The sequence below is a fragment of the Aquarana catesbeiana genome, linkage group LG10 (assembly GCF_042186555.1).
Source record: "Aquarana catesbeiana isolate 2022-GZ linkage group LG10, ASM4218655v1, whole genome shotgun sequence".
Taxonomy (NCBI): Eukaryota; Metazoa; Chordata; class Amphibia; order Anura; family Ranidae; genus Aquarana; species Aquarana catesbeiana.
In genome coordinates this window covers 138,453,218-138,473,317 of record NC_133333.1, presented here as the reverse complement: position 1 = coordinate 138,473,317, position 20,100 = coordinate 138,453,218, and the positions used below count along the sequence as shown (strand labels likewise).

The following is a 20,100-nucleotide window of genomic DNA, read 5'->3' as shown; positions in this document are numbered from 1 at the left end:
ACTGACCGTTGAAAAGTTGAACCAACTGCCACACGGATCACATATACCCACTGTGGACTGTTTCTTTTTTCATAACAACACGGCACCATTGGGACATTACTTTTATGTGCACAGTGTTTATTTACATATGTGTTTTCTAGCGCTACAATTTATTTCGATTCTAGATTTACATTTTTGTCACATGGTTTGTAGCAGCTCATATATATATGTTTTTTAGGGTAGCGCATTAATCATTCCCCCTTTTGGTATGGATAGTAAAGGGAACTCCGCGCCAAAATTTAAAAAAAAAAAATGGTTGGGGGGCCTCCAAAATTTCATTACCTGGCGTGGGGTTCCCCCCAAAAATCCATACCAGACCAAGGGTCTGGTATAGATTTTAAGAGGAACTCCGCGTCAAAATAAAAAAAAAAATGGCATGGGGTTCCCCCAAAAATCCACACCAGACCTTTATCCAAGCACGCAACCTGGCAGGCTGCAGGAAAAGAGGGGGGGACGATAGAGCGCCCCCCCTCCTGAACCGTACCAGGCCACATGCCCTCAACATGGGGAGGATGTCTCCATGTTGATGGGGACAAGGGCCTCATCCCCACAACCCTTGGTTGTGGGGGTCTGTGGGCGGGGGGCTTATCGGAATCTGGAAGCCCCCTTTAACAAAGGAGACACCCAGATCCTGGCCCCCCCATGTGAATGGGTAAGGGGTACATTGTACCCCTACCATTTCACAAAAAAAAAGTGTCAAAAAAAATACAGAAGACAGCTTGGGACAAGTCCTTTCTTAAAAATAAAAAAATAAAAAAGAGATTCCAGCGATGTAATCCAATAAATCCATGCTCCTACTCCAGCGATGTAATCCAATTCTCGATCTCCAGTGATGGATGATCTCCAACGACTCCAGCGAGGTCATGTGACGAGTGGCCCCGTCCCCCTCTGAAAAGGGGAAACGCCGGGGTTTCCCAGTGACGTGACAGGAATCCTGCATTGCATCAGAGGGGGACAGGGTCACGTGACGGGTGGCCTCACCCTCAGCTACATAAGAGCTGTCAAGCTGGCGCCGCATCATTGGCTGGGTGCCTCCGGTGGAGGCAGGATCCTGTGCGTGTTCCTCGCTGGAGTCGCTGGAGATCATCAATCGCTGGAGATTGAGAATTGGATTACATCGCTGGAGTAGGAGCATGAATTTATTGGATTACATCGCTGGAATCTCTTTTTTATTTTTTATTTCTAATAAAGGACTTGTCCCAAGCCGTCTCCTGTGGTTTTTTAACATTTTGACAATTTCTTTTTTTGAAATGGTACGGGTACAATGTACCCCTTACCAATTCACATAGGGGGGTGGGATCTGGGTGTCCCCTTTGTTAAAGGGGGCTTCCAGATTCCGATAAGCCCCCCGCCCGCAGACCCCCACAACCACTGGGCAAGGGTTGTGGGGATGAGGCCCTTGTCCCCATCAACATGGGGACATCCTCCCCATGTTGAGGGCATGTGGCCTGGTACGGTTCAGGAGAGGGGGCGCTCTCTCGTCCCCCCCTCTTTTCCTGTGGCCTGCCAGGTTGCATGCTTGGATAAGGGTCTGGTGTGAAATTTTGGGGGAACCCCATGCCAATTTTTTTTAAATTTTGGTTCCCCTTAATATCCGTACCAGACCTGAAGGGCTTGGTAATGGAATTTTGGGGAACCCCCACGCATTTTTTTTTTTTTCAATGACTTTCAATGACTTTTATGTGTATTGTCGGGGCCAACAATTCATTAATAGCCAATTCACTAGCGCTAGTACTTTTACATGACTTTTTTTTCCTTTAGAAATGTCATTTTGCTCTCGGACTGTTATAAACACGGGAAACATGTGTTACTTTACAGGCATACTATAGACACCCCCCAGGTACGAAATTTAAAGGAGTATTTCACTTTTATTGTTTCACTTTAAGCATTATTAGAATCACTGCTCCTGAAAAAACGGCTGTTTAAACACAGCTATACTGCCTCCCTTGTCGGCTAATTTTATAATTATTTTATTGTTAGCTTCAATAGCTTTCAGGGCCTTATGTTCTATAGGCATTATATTTTTATGCTTATTGTTTTTATTATTTTGGCAAATTTCCTTGAAATCCTGGTACACTGCTTGAAAGTAAGTTTCTATATAAGATCCTTTTTGACTTGGTTGGAAAAAAGGGTCTGTATACCAGTCCGTTGGTTGAATGAGTGTCAGTGTATCCTTCCTCCCAAAGTTCTCCTAATATGTGCATGATAGTAGAATCAAATTCGAATGGTGAGATGTGGTGTTCACACCGGTGTTAGGGGCTGGTTGCCTTAACCTGATTAATTCCTACAACCGTAGACTTTGAAAAATGGCATTTGAGTGTCAATATGCGAAATATTGCGAAATTGTGTAAATCTTTAAAAAGCCCGAACTGATTTGGACCACTGGAAGGGGCAAAACTTAACCCCTTTCTGAGGAGGGACATTTCAGCGCCATTGAGGCTGTGGGAGGATAGGTTGAAAATTTTGATGGTACTATCTAAGGTTTCCAACTGTTCTCTTTCCCTTCTTTTTTTGTTGTTTAGCCTTAACCAGTTATCCTCCTCTTATCCCTGTGAGTTTTCTTTTTTTTGTTTTTTTCTTTCACTGTGCTTGTGGGAGATAGCACTTAAAAAGAAGAATTCTCTGGTGTTGTATTGAAGATAGGCACGCTGGGACCAGCAGATATGTCAAGCTCATCAGGGATAGTGGCCACTGGTGCACTGGAGCCACTCTTACTGGCAAAGATTTCTAAGTCTCTAGGTAGAGGGCTATATCAGTTATAAATAGGTATAGTGAATGATTGGGAAGAACTGGAGATAAGGGTGTCTGAAGAACATCCATAGGGAGTACTCTTGCTTGGGAATGTGGATTATTGGATTATTGGGAGATGGGGAGACATAAACGGATATGTCATTGGATGTGTATGTCATTGGATGTGGGAATTGGCCTAAGATCATGTGGTATGATCTCCACAGTGGCTACTGTTGTAGTTTGAGCAATATTTTGTATGTGGTGTATCTATGGGGGTGAAGAAACCGGTTGGTTTCCATATTGATATTTTTCTTACTATGAAATGATGTGTTAGGAAGAGGGCCACTATGGGAATCAGTGAAGGGTTTATTATGTTTCCATTTAAATACTCTACCCATTTTTTAATCGTCTATATCCCTCTGTAATTTATTGGTTTTTTTGGAGACCATAATGTCCTCAGTTTTTTGTAGGTTTTTTGCTAGTGTTTCACGCCATCTAGAATTCCTTTTAATCAAGGAATCTTTAGAGTCTGTTTGTATTGTAAGACTGAGTTCACTCTCCTCCACTGTCACGGAACATCTCCAGCAGATAACAGGCTTGTACGTAGGGTTTTGCAAATACACATGATGCTTTCTGTAGCATTTAAAAGATTAGCTAAACCTGCCACTTTCACCTAAAGGGCTAGTGCTGAAAGCATGCAAAAACAGACTTGTCGTGTCTCTTTGGATGTATACTTTAAAGCAATCAACTTCTTAATTTTATTTTTAATATTTCACTTTTAATAGATTTTTATTGAAAAAATTTAAAAGTACAAAACATGGCATATGAGAGCTTTTTGAAATTGCCAAGAAGTTAGAAGACAGCTAGAATGTAGCTGCTAAGAATGTAAAAACATCCAACAGTATAAATCACATAATAATAAACAAAACTTGTAGCCTGTAGAGTAGGTATCGATGAGCCAGGTAATATTATTACAGGCCGCAAAACAATAAGCGATCAAGACGTCAAGTCTTATTTTATATTTAAAATTTCAAATGACTTTATATATATGAAGCGCTTACCCCCGAAGGAGCGGCTAAATATTTGTTATATCCGTAATTCACGTTTACTACTTAACCCTCGCAGCACATAGATTTAAAAGTGACAGTCCTTGATGCTTTTTCTTAATGCTTTATTCATCAACATAAACTGGGATGGGAGAAGGACTTTCTTTGAGATGCTCTTGGGTTGATTTCTGATCTTTCCTTTGTTTCACTGGCAAAGACTCATAACATTGCGGGTGACAGTGATTCAAAACTGGATGATTAATTTGTCAGGGAAGATGGAAGTAGATTTTCTTGATAGAGAATAAACAATAAAGAGTCACTCTGAATAACGTCTTTATCTGCAGAACTTTTAAGAACAGTCTGTATCTCTATATATGTGCTTGCAGCTTCACCGCTACCTTTTTACCACTATTTCCCATCCTCATGGTACTTCCAAGTTGAGCTAAAAAGGGTCACTCTGAATGACCTCTCCCGCTTGACTGATTGGAATCCCGGGGCAATGCTGAACCCAAAGTCACAGGCCACAACCACCTGTCTTGCTGACTTGCGTACTAACATCCCTCAGCCTCTGGACAGTACCCCTCCTGGGGCTTTTCACTCACTTGAGCAATAGCCCGTGTGTCGCTCCTAAGCGATCAATCACCCAGTTTCCTTCAGCTTGTCTCTACTTCTCCCGCAATGATTCTTAGTTCCTCTTCTCCTTTGTGGCCCGCTCCCCTCCCCGCAGGGGCGGCCAACGACATCAGCGACTACATGCTGTAAGATGTCGTCTGTTCCTCCATGAGGACCGGTTCTTCACCCTTCTCGCTAAGGTGAAGCCCCGTTGGCTCCCTGGAGGGGAAAAACCCCCACCTTCCCCTCCGGGAACCAGGCTGGCTCTCTCACTCCTCAGAGCAGGACTGGACTCGAACCCCCCTTTGGACACCATGTGACCCCACTTTTATATGAGAGTCCCGGGATTACCAAGCAAATCAATGATTGGCCGAGACTAACACACAAACTGCCTGCTACTCAAAAAAATGGGAATTGACAACAACAGACCTGCTGTAATAGCACAAGCCTGTCTAAATTTCCCTGACATAGAAAACTAGCAGGAAGGATCACCTACCCAAAAGTAGGTGCTCGCTACATATATATGCACACATTTTAGCTGGTTACTACCTAAGAATTGCTTTGCTCCAGGGGTTGGGAGAGGCAACGGTTCTGGCAGTAAAAGGGCTAAAGCTTTATAACTACAGTTATATGATACAATTATGTAATTATGCTTATCAATCATGGAATTGGTGTTTAGAGGCCAAACACAAATATAAAAATCATCCGGGTCCTAGAGAGAATCTAATTATGAATAACTTTCCAATATCTCAAGATTTCCAAGCCAAGCCTACGGTCATTTTGGGCACCAATCTTATACAGTAAAGTAATATTAACCACTTACTGGGCACTTAAACCCCCCTCCTGCCCAGACCAATTTTCAGCTTTCAGCGCTGACCCACTTTGAATGACAATTGCGCGGTCATACAACACTGTACCCAAATTAAATTTTTATCATTTTTTTCACTCAAATAGAGCTTTCTTTTGGTGGTATTTAATCACAGCTGGGGTTTTTATTTTTTTCTAAACAAACAAAAAAAGATGGAAAATTTTGAAAAAAAAAATCATGTTTCATAGTTTGTTATAAAATTTTGCAAACAGGTAATTTTTCTCCTTCATTGATATGCGCTGATTAGGCGGCACTGGAGGACACTGATAAGTTGCACTGGTGGGCATTGATAGGCTGCACTGATGGGCACTGATAGGCACAGATAAGGCGGCACTGATGGGGACAGATAAGGCGGTAATAATGAGCACAGATAAGGCGGCACTGATGGCCACTAATAAGATGGCATTGATGGGCCCTGATGGGTGGCACTGATGGGTGGCACTGATGGGCACTGATAGGTAACACTGATAGCTGGCACTAATGGGCACAAATAGGTGGCACTGATGGACACTGGTAGGTGACACTGATGGGCACTGGTAGGTGGCACTGATGGGCAGCACTGTTGATGAGGCACTGACTGCGGGCACTGATAGGTGGCACTGTGGGCACTGATGAGTGGCACTGTGGGCACTGATGGGTGGCACTGGTGGTCACTGGTAGGCGGCAGTGTTGTGTACTGCTAGGTGGCACTGGCAGGTGGCACAGGTGGGCACAGATGAGCTGGCTGCAGCTCTCCGTGATCGGGACTGATGTCCCTCTCACAGCCGCCGGTGATTACCGGCTCTGTTTAGATCACATGATCAGCTGTCATTGGCTGACAGCTGATCACGTGGTGAGGGGTCGGGATCAACCCCTTACTCCGATCTGTGATCCAGCGAGTCTCATAGGGGGCGCGTAGGCCGATCGGGCATGGGAGGACGTCAATAGACGTACTCCCGGGAAAGCATGTGTTGCTGTGTTTTTTGGACTAGCTCATTGAGCATAATAAAATAAATATTCCCCTGTTCAATATTTGTTAACATTCTTACCCCAGCATTGACACTCTGCATTTTTCAATGTTACTAGCTCCTGCTGTGCCAGTGCAGCTTCTTTGAACTTCGAGTCATCACAGGAAAGAGTTGACAGTGGATAGTGCAGTCTCCAGTCACTCTATTAGCTTAAAAGAGCAATGGAAGGAGGAGAGAGGAGCAAGGGAGTACCTTGCCATTCTAGGCTATAGGGCTGTGTGTTTCTATTGAGGCCCACAGTGTAGGCAGACACAGCTCTAGTCCCTGCATGCATGGTTGACTCCATAGGATGTGTAGCCATGCCCCCGTAGGGGTTGCTGAATGTAGTGGTTCACCTGTCGCCCTGCCCAACCCAGCATCCATCTCTCAGACACTCAGAGACATAAAACAGCCCATAAGCTTTGTTTTTTTGCAGGGTTTTATTGAGGGGATTGAACTTGGATGGGAAATTATGGGATGCCCAGGAATATTCAGTGCAACTTGCTTGGGACTTCTGTATACACTCCAGTATATACACTCCAATCAACTCTCCAGCACAAACTCTTGCTTAAGACCTCTTATCCTTCACTCCTCCAGCACTTCAATTGCTGCATACCATTACTCCTCCAGCACTTCACTTGCTGCAGTCTGTTACTCCTCCAGACTAGCTAGCACCTCATGGTAGGCCTGACACTAATTCAGCCAGGCCTCAGTGAATTGCCTTTTGCGGGCAGGGACCCCCGGCCCCTGCGGTGTAGAAATAGTTCAGGTGCTAACTGTCCTTTGCTTAGCCACCAATCCCAGATAGCTCTCTTCAGGTCCTGCCAGCCAGCCTGGCTGCAATGACCTCTCTTCATTGCCCTTGCCACAGTCCTCTCTTCTGGTTCCGCACCCATCTCAAACTGCAATCTCCCAGTTCTCTCAGGTGTGCCTCCCCAGTCCTCCCGACTGTGCTCCACTCAGCAGCCTTCCTGGCTGCGACCAGTTGTCCTCCATGGAGTCTCTTAGCAGTGTTCTCTCCCACTGTCCTCTCCTTGCTCTCTCATGTGCCTCTCCTCCAGGATCTCTTCTCTCCTCCTGGATGTACCTGAGCCCAGGCCCAGGGTCCCCCCCTCTCCCTCAAACTGGGGAGCTCCCCGTGGGCCAGACAGCCTCCACACTCCAGCTCTTCCACCCAACAACTCCCCCCCAGCTGGGCTGACCCTAGGTATTTAAGGATGCCTGCCCCCTGCCAATCCAAGTTGGCAATTGGTCAAGGCTCCTTATAATACCCCAGGCAGCTCCACCTCTCCTCCTTTCTTTCTAGCGCCTTCTAGAAAGAAGGGGAAGGTGACAGTGACACTACCTGTGAGTCACCCAGCCCTGCCCTGAGCCACTCGAAGCCCAGATTTAAAAAAAAAAGGGCCTAGCCACCAGCTAGACCTGCCTAAATTTTCCTATTCTCCAGAAATATCCTCACTTTAGCACCTACCTAACTAGAGGGTGCTACAGATGCTACATGCATGTAAACACATTAAACGCCTGTAAATGCTAGACACATTTAGAGCTTGCATATTAATTCATTCCAATGGCCAGAATAAATGATTATTCTGGCCAATTAGCTGAATTACAGCAACACCCAAGCGCTTGACACTCCTATCGCTGGCCATACATGGGTCGAAATTCAGGTGGTTCAGCAGGGACTGGCCGAGATTCGATTCCTCTATAGGCATGCTGATTGTACCCAAGTTGATCCATTGATTGACTTGGGTACAACCAGCCTGTCGCATTTTGTACATGCAATTACTGCCAGCAGCTATAACACAATAGTGCTGTGGGAGGCATTCCCCCATCAACACTGACTGTGTTGATGGGGGAATTGTGAGATTTATTTTCTTTCCTCCGATGGGAGGAAAGAAAACAGAATCATCCATTGGCTGCTAAACATGTTACACACATTTACAATTGTCAGGCGCTTTTGCTGCCAAAACACAACTGCCAGGAGAAAAGGCATCTAGGAGAGATTAGCAAAATGTTCAGCATGCATGAGGCCAAAGGAGTCTCCCTAAAACATTAATCCTGGGACAGCAGTCATGGCACCTGCTTACACTGAAACATAGGCAAGGACTAATAATAAACAAGCTGCATACTCAGTAAGAGATTAAGGCTGGGTTCACACTAGTCCGGTGCAAATTGCAGCTTCGTTCTCTGTGCGAAGATAAAAATGATTGATTCAGCGGTTCCTCTCCATTGTAGCTGCGGATAAGCTGACCTGGGAGAGGGGGGAGGTGTAGGAGGAGGGGGGAGAGCATTCCTGTTCAGAATGGAACACATCTGTGAATCAGATGTGTTCCCATTGAAGATTATGTGCCTGCAATTCGCACAGAAAACGAGCACAAATTTTGTGCAATGCGGAGTGCGGATGCATTGCACATACAGTACCTCACAAAAGTGAGTACACCCCTCACATAAAGATGGCCTAGGCTATAAGAAGGTTGCCAAGACCTTGAAACTGAGCTGAAGCATGATGACCAAGACCATACAGTGGTTTAACGGGACAGGTTCCATTCAGAACAGGTCTTGCCATGGCCGACCAAAGAAGTTGAGTGCACATGCTCAGCGTCATATCCAAGGTGTTGTCTTTGGGAAATAGATGTATGAGTGCTGCCAGCATTGAGGCAGAGGTTGAAGGAATGGGGGATGTCAGTGCTCAGACCATATGGCACACACTGCATCAAATTGGTCTGCATGGCTGTCGTCCCAGAAGGAAGCCTCTTCTAAAGATGATGCACAAGAAAGCCTGCAAACAGTTTGCTGAAGACAAGCAGACCAAGGACATTACTGGAACCATGTCCAGTGGTCTGATGAGACCAAGATAAACTTATTTGGTTCAGATGGTGTCAAGCATGTGTGGCAGCAACCAAGTGGGGAGTACAAAGACAAGTGTGTCTACAGTCAAGCATGGTGGTGGGAGTGTCATGGTCTCGGGCTGCATGAGTCCTGCCGGCACTGGGGAGCTACAGTTCATTGAGGAAACCATGAATGCCAACATGTACTGTGACATGCTGAAACAGAGCATGATCTCCTCCCTTTGGAGACTGGGCAGCAGGGCAGTATTCCAACATGATACTGACCCCAAACACACCTCCAAGATGACCACTGCCTTGCTAAAGAAGCTGAGGGTAAAGGTGATGGACTGGCCAAGCATGTCTCCAGACCTAAATCCTATTGAGTATCTGTGGATCATCCTCAAATGGAAGGGGGAGGAGAACAAGGTCTCTAACATCCACCAGCTCTGTGATGTCATCATGGAGGAATGGAAGAGGACTCCAGTAGCAACCTCTGAAGCTCTGGTGAACTCCATGCCCATGAGTGTTAAGGCAGTGCTGGAAAATAATGGTGGCCAAACAAAATATTGACACTTTGGGCCCAATTTGGACATTTTCACTTAGGGGTGTACTCACTTTTGTTGCCAGCGATTTAGACATTAATGGCTGTGTGTTAAGTTATTTTGAGAGGACAGCAAATTTACACTGTTATACAATCTGTACACTCACTACTTTACGTTGTATCAAAGTGTCATTTCTTCAGTGTTGTCACATGAAAAGGTATAGTAAAATATTTACAAAAATGGGAGGGGTGTATTCACTTTTATCAGATACTGTATGTGAACCAGAGCCATTGAAAATAACATGTTTTCTAATGTTCTGCGATTTGGATGCGGTGTAAGCCGCATCAAATTCGCAATAGTGTGAACCCAGCCTGAATTAATAATTGAGGGTTAAATATGACTTGAACGCCAGGAATGATCCTTATTGTATACTTACATTGGTCCAGCTTGGAACTATGTAAAGCTGACCTTATACCTGTAGAATTTCCTTTGAACTTTCAGACAAGAAAGTTTGTCTGGCCATTCAATGATGCCTTCATGGACTCAACTAATTTAGAACAACTTTTCATTCAAGCACCATGCCAATTTCTCAATTTTCATAGAATGAATGCTCCACTTCCAGATTAACTTTGACAAGTGCATGTGCATAAGGCTAGTTGCAATTTTTCTTGTCCGGGAGCAAATTCAACAATTAGAAATGTATTCCCATTAGATTTGTTAACAAATTTCCATTCTTGCCCCATGATTTTTTTTTCCGCTTGTTCTGGTTGAAACCATTTGTTAATTTGTTAACTGTCCCCTTTAACTCTTGGATAATCCAAAGTTCTGAAAATAACATCTTACGAATGGAATTCTTCTAAGCCCAGCATAAGTATACATATATGTATATATGATAAAGAGGAGCTCCAGCCCCCCCACCAAAAAATTAAAAGTCAGCAGCTACAAATACTGTAGCTGCTGATTTTTATTATTAGGACACTTACCTGTCCAGGGATCCCGCAATGTCGGCACCCCAGCCAAATTTTCATTTGGCTCTCATTTGCTACCCCCTGCCATTCCTTGTAGGGGAAACCGGCAGTGAAGACTTGTGGCTTCACAACCAGTTCCCTACTGCACATGTGCGCTGTGCTTTTGTGAATGGCCCAGTGGCATATTTTTAGCACTGATCAATACAATACATAGTTACATAGTAGGTGAGGTTGAGGTTGATATACTTTGTATATCCCTGTATGTTGTGGTCGTTCAGGTGCTTATCAAATCGTTTTTTGAAACTATCTATGTTCCCCACTGAAACCACCATCTGTGGAAGGGAATTCCACATCCTTGCCGCTCTTACAGTAAAGAACCCTCTATGCAGTTTAAGGTTAAACCTCATTTCTTCTCATTTTAATGAATGGCTACGTGTCTTATTAAACTCCCTTCCTCAGAAAAGTTTTATCCCTATTGTGGGGTCACCAGTGTGGTATTTGTAAATTGAAATCATATCCCCTCTCAAGCGTTTCTTCTCCAGAGAGAATAAGTTCAGTGCTCGTAACCTTTCTTCATAACTAATATCCTCCAGACCCTTTATTAGCTTTGTTGCCCTTCTTTGTATTCGCTCCATTTCCAGTACATCCTTCCTGCCCAGAGCCCAGAACTGGACAGCATACTCCAGGTGAGGCCGGACCAGAGTCTTGTAAAGTGGGAGAATTATCGTTTTATCTCTTGAGTTAATCCCCTTTTTAATGCATACCAATATTCTGTTTGCTTTGTTAGCAGCAGCTTGGCATTGCATGCTATTGCGGAGCCTATAATCTACTAGGACCCCCAGGTCCATCCTTGATTCCCCCAGAGGTCCCCCCCCCCCCCCCCCAGTGAGTAGATTGCATTCATATTTTTGCCACCCAAATGCATTATTTTACATTTTTCCACATTAAACCTCATTTGCCATGTAGTTGCCCACCCCATTAATTTGTTCAGATCTTCTTGCAAGGTTTCCACATCCTGCGGAGAAGTTATTGCCTTGCATAGCTTAGTATTGTCCACAAATACAGAGACTGAACTGTTTGACCCATCTTCCAGGTCGTTTATGAACAAATTAAATAGAATTGGTCCCAGCACAGAACCCTGGGGGACCCCACTTTCCACCCCTGACCATTCCGAGTACTTCCCATTTATCACTACCCTCTGAACTCGCCCTTATAGCCAGTTTTCAATCCATGTACTCACCCTATGGTCCATGCCAATGGACCTTACTTTGTACAGTACACATTAATGGGGAACTGTGTCAAATGCTTTTGCAAAATCCAGATACACCACGTCTACGGGCCTTCCTTTATCTAGATGGCAGCTCACCTCCTCATAGAAGGTTAATAGATTGGTTTGGCAAGAACGATTCTTCATGAATCCATGCTGATTACTGCTAATGATATAATTTTCTAGGGATGAGCCCGATGATCAAGTCGAGCATAAGTTCGACTCGAACATTGGGTGTTCGCCTGTTCTCCGAACAGCGAACAATATGCAGTGTTCGCGGCAAATTTGATAGCTGCTGGCACACCATTAAAGTCTATGGGACACTAACATGAAAAATCAAAAGTGCTAATTTTAAAGGCTTATATGCAAGTTATTGTCATAAAAAGTGTTTGGGGACCCGGGTCCTGCCCCAGGGGACATGTATCAATGCAAATTTTTTTTTTAAAAAAACAGCCATTTTTTTCGGGAGCAGTGATTTTTTTAATGCTTAAAGTGAAACAATAAAAATTAAATATACCTTTAAATATCATGCCTGAGGGGTGTCTATAGTATGCCTGCAAAGTGGTGCATTTTTCCCGTGTTTAGAACAGTACCACAGCAAAATGACATTTCTAAAGGAAAAATTGTCATTGAAAACTGCTCGCGGCTGTAATGAATTGTCGGGTCTTGGCAATATAGATAAAACTCATTAAAAAAAACGGCATGGGGTCCCCCCCAATCCTTTTTCAGGCCCTTTGAATATTAAGAGGAATACACGTCTTTAAAATTAGCACTTTTGATTATTCATGTTTGTTGTCCCATAGACTTTAATGGTGTTTGTGTGTTCTGCCAAATGTTTTGCCTGTTCGCATGTTCTGCTGCAAACCGAACCAGAGGGTGTTCGGCTCATCCCTACGGTTTTCTTTACTAAAATCTTGTATATAGTCCCTTATCATACTATTGATGTTAGGCTAACTGTGATGTGTCACGAGGATAAACACTGCAGTTTTGGTTACTGAAGCCCCCCCATTCCCTCGTGAAGACTGAGGAGAAGAATAAATTTAATACCTTTGCCATCTCCCCATCCTTTGTAACCAGATTTCCTTCCTCATTCTTTAAGGGCCAATATGGTCTGTCCTCCCTTTTTTACTGTTTATATAAAATTTTGCTTTCCTCCGCTATGTGTCTTTCGCGTTCTTAGCCGCTCTAATTGCACCCTTACATTTGTTGCATTCTTTGTAAAATCTGAATGCTGATGATGATCCCTCAGCCTTGTATTTTTTGAAGGCCTTTTCCTTTGCTTTTATATGCATTTTTACATTGGAGTTAAGCCATCCAGGGATTTTTGTTCGCTCTTTTAAGTGACACTGGTTCCCACAAAGTGTCAAAAGTGTCAGTTAGTGTCCGATTGTCCGCTGCAATATCACAGTACTACTACTACCACTACTAGTATAAAATAAAAAAAAATAATATAAAAATTCCAGTATATATACCATAGTTTGTAGATGCTATAACTTTTGCGCAAACCAATTGATATACGTTTATTGGGATTTTTTTTTTTTTACGAAAAATATGTAGCAGAATACATATTGGCCTAAATTTATTAAGAAATTTCATTTTTGTTTTTTTTAATTAGATATGTTTTATAGCAGAAAGTAAAAAATATTGTTTTTTTTTTTCAAAATTGTCTGTCTTTTTTTGTTTATAGTGCGAAAAATAAAAAACGCAGTAGTGATCAAATACTATAAAAATAAATCTCTATTTGTGGGATAAAAGGACATACATTTTATTTGGGTACAGCGTTGCATGACCATGCAATGGTCAGTTAAAGGAATGCAGTGCCGTATCATGAAAAATGGCCTGGTCATGAAGGGGGGGGTTGTTTTTCCTGAGGTCAACTGGTTAAAGTCCCATTAGTTTACATTTTGTTGGGACCCATTATTCTTCAGAGCAGCAAAAGTCATCTATGGTGCAAAATAAGCAATAGTAATGCGTAGGAAATACTGCATTACAACCTCTGAGGCAAAATCTATTGAAAGTGAGCAGGAAACCCTCTTTGTTATCACCAGAACAACTCTCCCCATTGTAAAATTTACCCTCTATTCATGGAAAATGTAGCATTTCCTCCCTTTCTGCCCCAATCACTTGATAAATAGGATATACTGTATAGACAAGGTTCACTGCCCCAGCCAAACACAAACAATATTAAAACTTCCAGTAAAGCGTTTACACTCCACCCAAAATAAAAGAATCAATCAATCATCACTTCCACCAAAAGACGTCCACCCCTCCTTGGATATTAATTAACCACTTCCCACCCGGCCACTGCACATATACGGCCGGGTGGGAGCTCCCTCCTTCTGACTGGACGTTCCCGAACGTCCTTCAGAAAGAGCGGGATCACGCGGGCGCGCTCCCGCGTGGCCGCGCGATCCCGATGCGCGCGTGTCACTCGGACACGCCGCATCTCAGAGCGGCAGGAGGGCAATGTGATTTGCCCTCCTGATCCGCACGATGGCTGTGTGTAATCACAGCCATCGTATAGTAAACAAGAGGGAGGGGGTGGCAGTTGACAGGAGATCGCGCCGCCACGTGCCCGCGCAGCGGAGCGATCCCGACCTGCCTGTGTCCCTCAGAGACAGCACAACACAGGAGGGCCCTGTGATTGGCCCTCCTGATCACATGACGACTGTGTCCAATCACAGTCGTCATGTAATGTAAATAGAGAGCGTAGTAACTGCTCTCATCTCTTCCTCTCCTCACACAGAGCCTGTCAGTGAGGAGAGGAAGAGAGATCTGTGCTGCAGCCAGGAGATCAGTGAGTAATAAAGCTGTTTGTCTGCTGTTTACCCACTGATCACCAAGCTAGTGTCCCCAAAACACAGTGTCCCCAAAACAGTGAAAACACCTGTCAGTGAACATCTGCCCGTCAACAACTGGCACATCTGTCCGCCATCAGCGGGCACATCTGTCCGCCAACAGCGGGCACATCAGCCCCTCAATCTTTAGGCACATCTGCCCGCCAGTCATCAGGCACATCTGCCCGCCGGTCATCAGGCACATCTGCCCGCCAGTCATCAGGCACATCTGCCCGCCAGTCATCAGGCACATCTGTCCGCCAGTCATCAGGCACATCTGCCCGCCCGTCATCAGGCACATCTGCTGCCCGCCATCGGACACATCAGCCCGTCATCAGCTGACACATCAGCCCGCCATCAGCTGGCACATCAGCCCATCAACAGCTGACACATCAGCCGCCCACCATCATCAGGCACATCTGCCCGCCCGCCATCAGGCACATCTGCCACCCGCCATCTGCCCACGATCAGGCACATCTGCCTGCCAACATCAGGCACATCTAGCCACCCACCATCTGGCACAGCTGCCCACCATCTGGCACATCTGCCACCTGCCATCTGACACATCTGCCCGCCAACATGACAAAAAGGTCTTACAGCGCAGAGGAGGCTCTCCAAATACTCCAGAGTATGTCGGACGAGAGTAGCGGGGAATTTTCTCCGTCAGACTCGGATAGCGACTATGAGCCAGTGGAAAGCAGTGGCTCTGAGTTGGAAACAGAGGAAGATAGAATCCTAACAAGGAGAATCAGGAGAAATGAGCAGGAGGAGGCATTCACCAGCAGCGCAGCACTCCAGGGCATCCACCAGCAGGCATCCACCAGCAGCGCAGCACTCCAGGATGATATGCAGGCATCCACCAGCAGCCCAGCACTCCAGGATGATATGCAGGCATCCACCAGTAGCGCAGCACTCCAGGGCATCCACCAGCAGGCATCCACCAGCAGTGCAGCACTCCGGGATAGGCAGGCATCCACCAGCAGTTCTGCAACCTTCCTAGAAGATAGGCCAGATGCTAGCAACGGATCCCATCAACGAGGCAGTGCCCATACTAGCCTCCCAGATGTTCTACTGTATCCAACATGGCTGCCCGATAGAACCTGTAATACCCCTTTTCACAGCCCAGCCAGGCCCTCAGATGCAGACGGAAAATGTAACCCCACTTTATTATTTTCATTTATTTTTTACCAATGATCTCCTAACCTACATTGTGGAGCCAACATATAGCCAACAATCCCAGTTCCTCATATGCCCGTCCTTTTGTTTGGAAACCCCTCACCGTAGAAGAATTTAAAATTTTCCTTGGCCTAACCCTCAACATGGGGCTGACGAAAAAAAAATGAACTCCATTCCTACTGGTCTACCCAACCTATCCACCACATGCCGATCTATTCGTCATTGATGCCCAGAACCCGTTATGAGATGATCATGAGATTTTTACACTTCAATAACAATGCCTAATGACTCCCTCGAAATCATCCCAGTTACGATGTTATTCAAAATTCGGCCCCTAATCAATTTTTTTTGCGCCAGCTTCAAGGAGATGTTTACCCCTGATAGAAACATATGTGTGGATGAATCCCTGGTGCACTTCACCGGAAGACTGGGAATAAAACAATACCTCCCCAGTAAAAGAGCCAGACGTGGGGTAAAATTTTATAAGGTGTGTGACAGGGCCACGGGTTACACATATGATTTTATCATTTATGAGGGAAAAGACAGACAGCTAAACCCCCCTGGATGCCCTACCTACATGGGAACAAGTGGCAAAATTGTCTGGCAGCTGATCCAACCATTACTTGGGAAAGGTTACCACCTTTACGTAGACAATTTCTACACTAGTCTCCCACTTTTCCGCCATTTGTACCTAAAGAACACTGTGGCCTGTGGGACAGCACGGACCAACCGCAAAGGCTTCCCACAAAGATTGGTCGCCAAGAAATTGAAGCAGGCTGAAATGGCCAGTATGCGAACTGAAGAAGTACTAGCGGTGAAGTGGAGAGATAAAAAAAGAGATGTCTACATCCTTTCAACAATACATGACGACACCTTGGTGGAACTTCAGAGAAGAGGAGGCCCCATACAGAAGCCAAAATGTGTGCATGAGTACAACCTATACATGGGGGGGTGGATATGAACGACCAGATGATGCAGCCCTACTTGGCCACCAGGAGATCACTATTTTGGTACAAGAAAGTCGCTATTTATTTGATGCAACTTGCCCTATTTAATTCCTATATCATTTTTTCTAAGTGCACCCAAAGTTCCCTACCCTATCTAAAATTCCAAGAAGACGTTGTCACAGCCCTTCTCTATCCCCAAGGCCAAGCCCCTCAACTAATTCGCTCCGATTCGTTAGCCAGACTCCATGAAAGGCACTTTCCCGAAATCCTCCCTCTTACCCAAACAGGTCGCAAACCCCCAAAAAAATGTCGTGTATGTGCAAGTAGAGGAATTCGCCGTGACACCCGATACTACTGTCCCAAATGTCCCTCCCAGCCAGGCCTCTGTATTGGAACGTGCTATCGGAGCTATCATACTTCACTACACTACTAGTACAGTGAAGATGATTTTTTTCCACTATCTGCCATTTCTGTGAATGACCCGGACTGTTAACGACTATGCCTCTGCCAAACATGTTTCTGCCTTCAACGTAAATTGACCCGGACTGTTAACGACTATGCCTCTGTCAAACATCTTTCTGCCTTCAACGTGAATTGACCTGGACTGTTAAATGACCATGATTTTTGCCTGCCTCCTGAACTGATCATTTGCCCTGCCACTGTACAGCCCAGGGGTCTCACATATGTGAGGGGCTCCAGAAAAGGTTTTCCGAGTGGAGAAAACATTTTTCTCCGGGTTTTTAGTTTTCTCGGATTAGGGTCTGGAGACTCGGAGGCTTCGTAGAGATTTGGGTGGGAAGAAGCCTCTACCCCTGTCCTCAGGTCTTACCTGACCAAGGCTCAATGTACAAAGTGCTGCCTGCTGCCACCTGAACTGGCCATGCCTTTGCCTGCCACATGACCTTGCCATGCTTTTACCTGCCACATGACCTTGCCATGCCTTTGCCTGCCACCTGGACTGACCATGCCTATGCCTGTTACCTGAACTGCCTGCTAAACCTTGGACTGTACTGAACCATGTTCATACTTTTCCATATCTGTCTGCTGCCTGGACAATTCCTGGACATTTCCTTTGGCTGTCTGGACAAATGCTTTGGCTGCTCTGGAACGGTATTTCTGCCTGCTAAAACCACAGGAGAGCTTTTTTTTTTACCTTTTGCTCGGCAGAATGTATTTTGGGGTGTAATTCTTGGTGTGTACATGCTATGTGTTAGAAGCCTGGAGGTGCTACTTGCATGTTGGGCCTCTGTATGTGGCCAGGTAGTGGAAAAGTCTCACACATGGGGTATCGCCATACTCAGGACGAGTAGCAGAATGTATTTTGGGGTGTCATTTTGGCTATGTACATGCTATGTGTAAGAAAGATCTTCTAAATTGACAACTTTGTGAGAAAATAATAGGTTTTCATTTTCTTTCCACATTTTTCAAAAACTTGTGGAAAGAAATGACATGTTCAAAAGACTCATTATGCCTCATAGAATATACATTGGGTTGTTTTCTTTCCAAAGTGGGGTCATTTTGTGGGTAATTCCATTGTCCTGGTGCTCCAGGGCCTTCAAAAATGTGATAGGTACTCAGGAAATGAAATGTGTAATTTATGCCTTTAGAACGCCTGATGGTGCTATATGGATGTTGGGCCTCTGTATGTGGCCAGGCTGTGGAAAAGTCTCACACATGGGGTATCGCCATACTCAGGACGAATAGCAGAATGTATTTTGGGGTGTCATTTTGGCTATGTACATGCTATGTGTTAGAAAGATCTTCTAAATTGACAACTTTGTGAGAAAAAAATAGGTTTTCATTTTCTTTCCACATTTTCCAAAAACTTGTGGAAAGAAATGACATGTTCAAAAGACTCAGTATGCCTCATATATTTGGGGTGTAATTGCAATTATGCCTGCACCGTGTGTGAGAAATAACTTGTAAATATGACAATTTAGTGAAGAAAAAAAAATCTATATTTCTTAATTTTCCAAAGCATTGTGGGGAAAAAAATTCAACTTCAAAAAATTCACTATGCCTCTTACTAAATACCTCAGACTGTCTTCTTTCCAAAAAGGGGTCTTTTGGGGGGTTATTGTACTGTCCTGACATTTTAGGGCCTCAAGAAATGAGATCAGTGCATTAGGCCATCAGTGCATTAGGATTGATACATTTTCAATAATGCGTAGCATGGCTTGTAGACTCTATAACTTTCACACAAACCAATGATCATACAATTATCAGGATTTTTTTTACCAAAGACATGTGGTAGAATACATTTTTGCCTAAATTTTCGACAAAATTTAATTTTTTTGGTTTCTTTTAAAAGATAAAGTAGAAAATTTTGTTTTTTTTCAAAATATTCGCTCTTTTTTTGCTCATATCACAAAAAATAAAAAATGAAGTGGTGAATAAATACCACCAAAAGAAAGCTCTATTTGTGTGAACAAAATGATAAAAATTTCATTTGGGTACAGTGTAGCATGACTGAGTAATTGTCATTCAAAGTGAGAGAGCACTGAAAGCTGAAAATTGGTCTGGGAAGGAAGGGGGTGAAAGTGCTCAGTATTGAGGTGGTTAAAGTACCCCTGCAAAAAGAGGTGCAGTAATCTGGAGGTGATCGCTGCCTCCCTCACTGCAGGGTTCAAGCTGGATAAACCTTGCAAGATTAAAGTCACTTCAGGGAAAATATTCAGTGCCAATTACTCGAAAACGTGATGTTTGGGGGTTGCATTTTCCTTTATTCATTCAAAATAATTTTATTCTAAAATAGCATATACATTTCTTTAATATGTTATCCTTCAAATTAAAAAAAAACATACATCCCCATCTAAAGGTAAAGGAGAATAAATTAGGAGAGATTACCTTCTGTACTCCGGTCACCAGTTATGGATAAAAGAGCTTTGTTTGTTAAAGTTGTATTCTGCTACTGTGCCAGGATCTTGTACTTTGTAGCAAGCCTCTGCAATCTGAGCTGTGCTGCTTCTTTACTCCTTTTTTATATAGCAGCTAAAGTCCAACATGCAATTGTCATGGAACTATTAGTTGCAGAGAAGGAATGTGGATTCAGTTCAATCCAAGTGGATATGCACGTTTAGAGAAGATACTGTATTTATCGGCGTATAAAACGCACTTTTTTCCCCTTAAAATCAGAGGAAAATCGTGGGTGCGTGTTATACGCCGATCCCCGCTAATTGTGATCGATGGGAGCGATCGCCGTGATCGCCGCCGACATACACATAGCGTGTAGATTTAAATATGGTGCCGCGGAG

At 44.3% G+C, this 20,100-nt stretch overlaps 1 protein-coding gene across 1 annotated transcript in view; it reads right to left on the bottom strand.

Annotated features, from left to right (window-relative positions):
- Window positions 1-19,830, bottom strand: part of LOC141110919 (sulfotransferase 2B1-like) — a 142,870-nt gene extending 123,040 nt beyond the window's left edge. The window contains exon 1 of the mRNA XM_073602711.1: window positions 19,694-19,830. The gene's annotated coding sequence lies outside the window, so the exon portion shown is untranslated. The remainder of the gene's footprint in view (window positions 1-19,693) is intronic.
- Window positions 19,831-20,100: the final 270 nt, after the last annotated feature.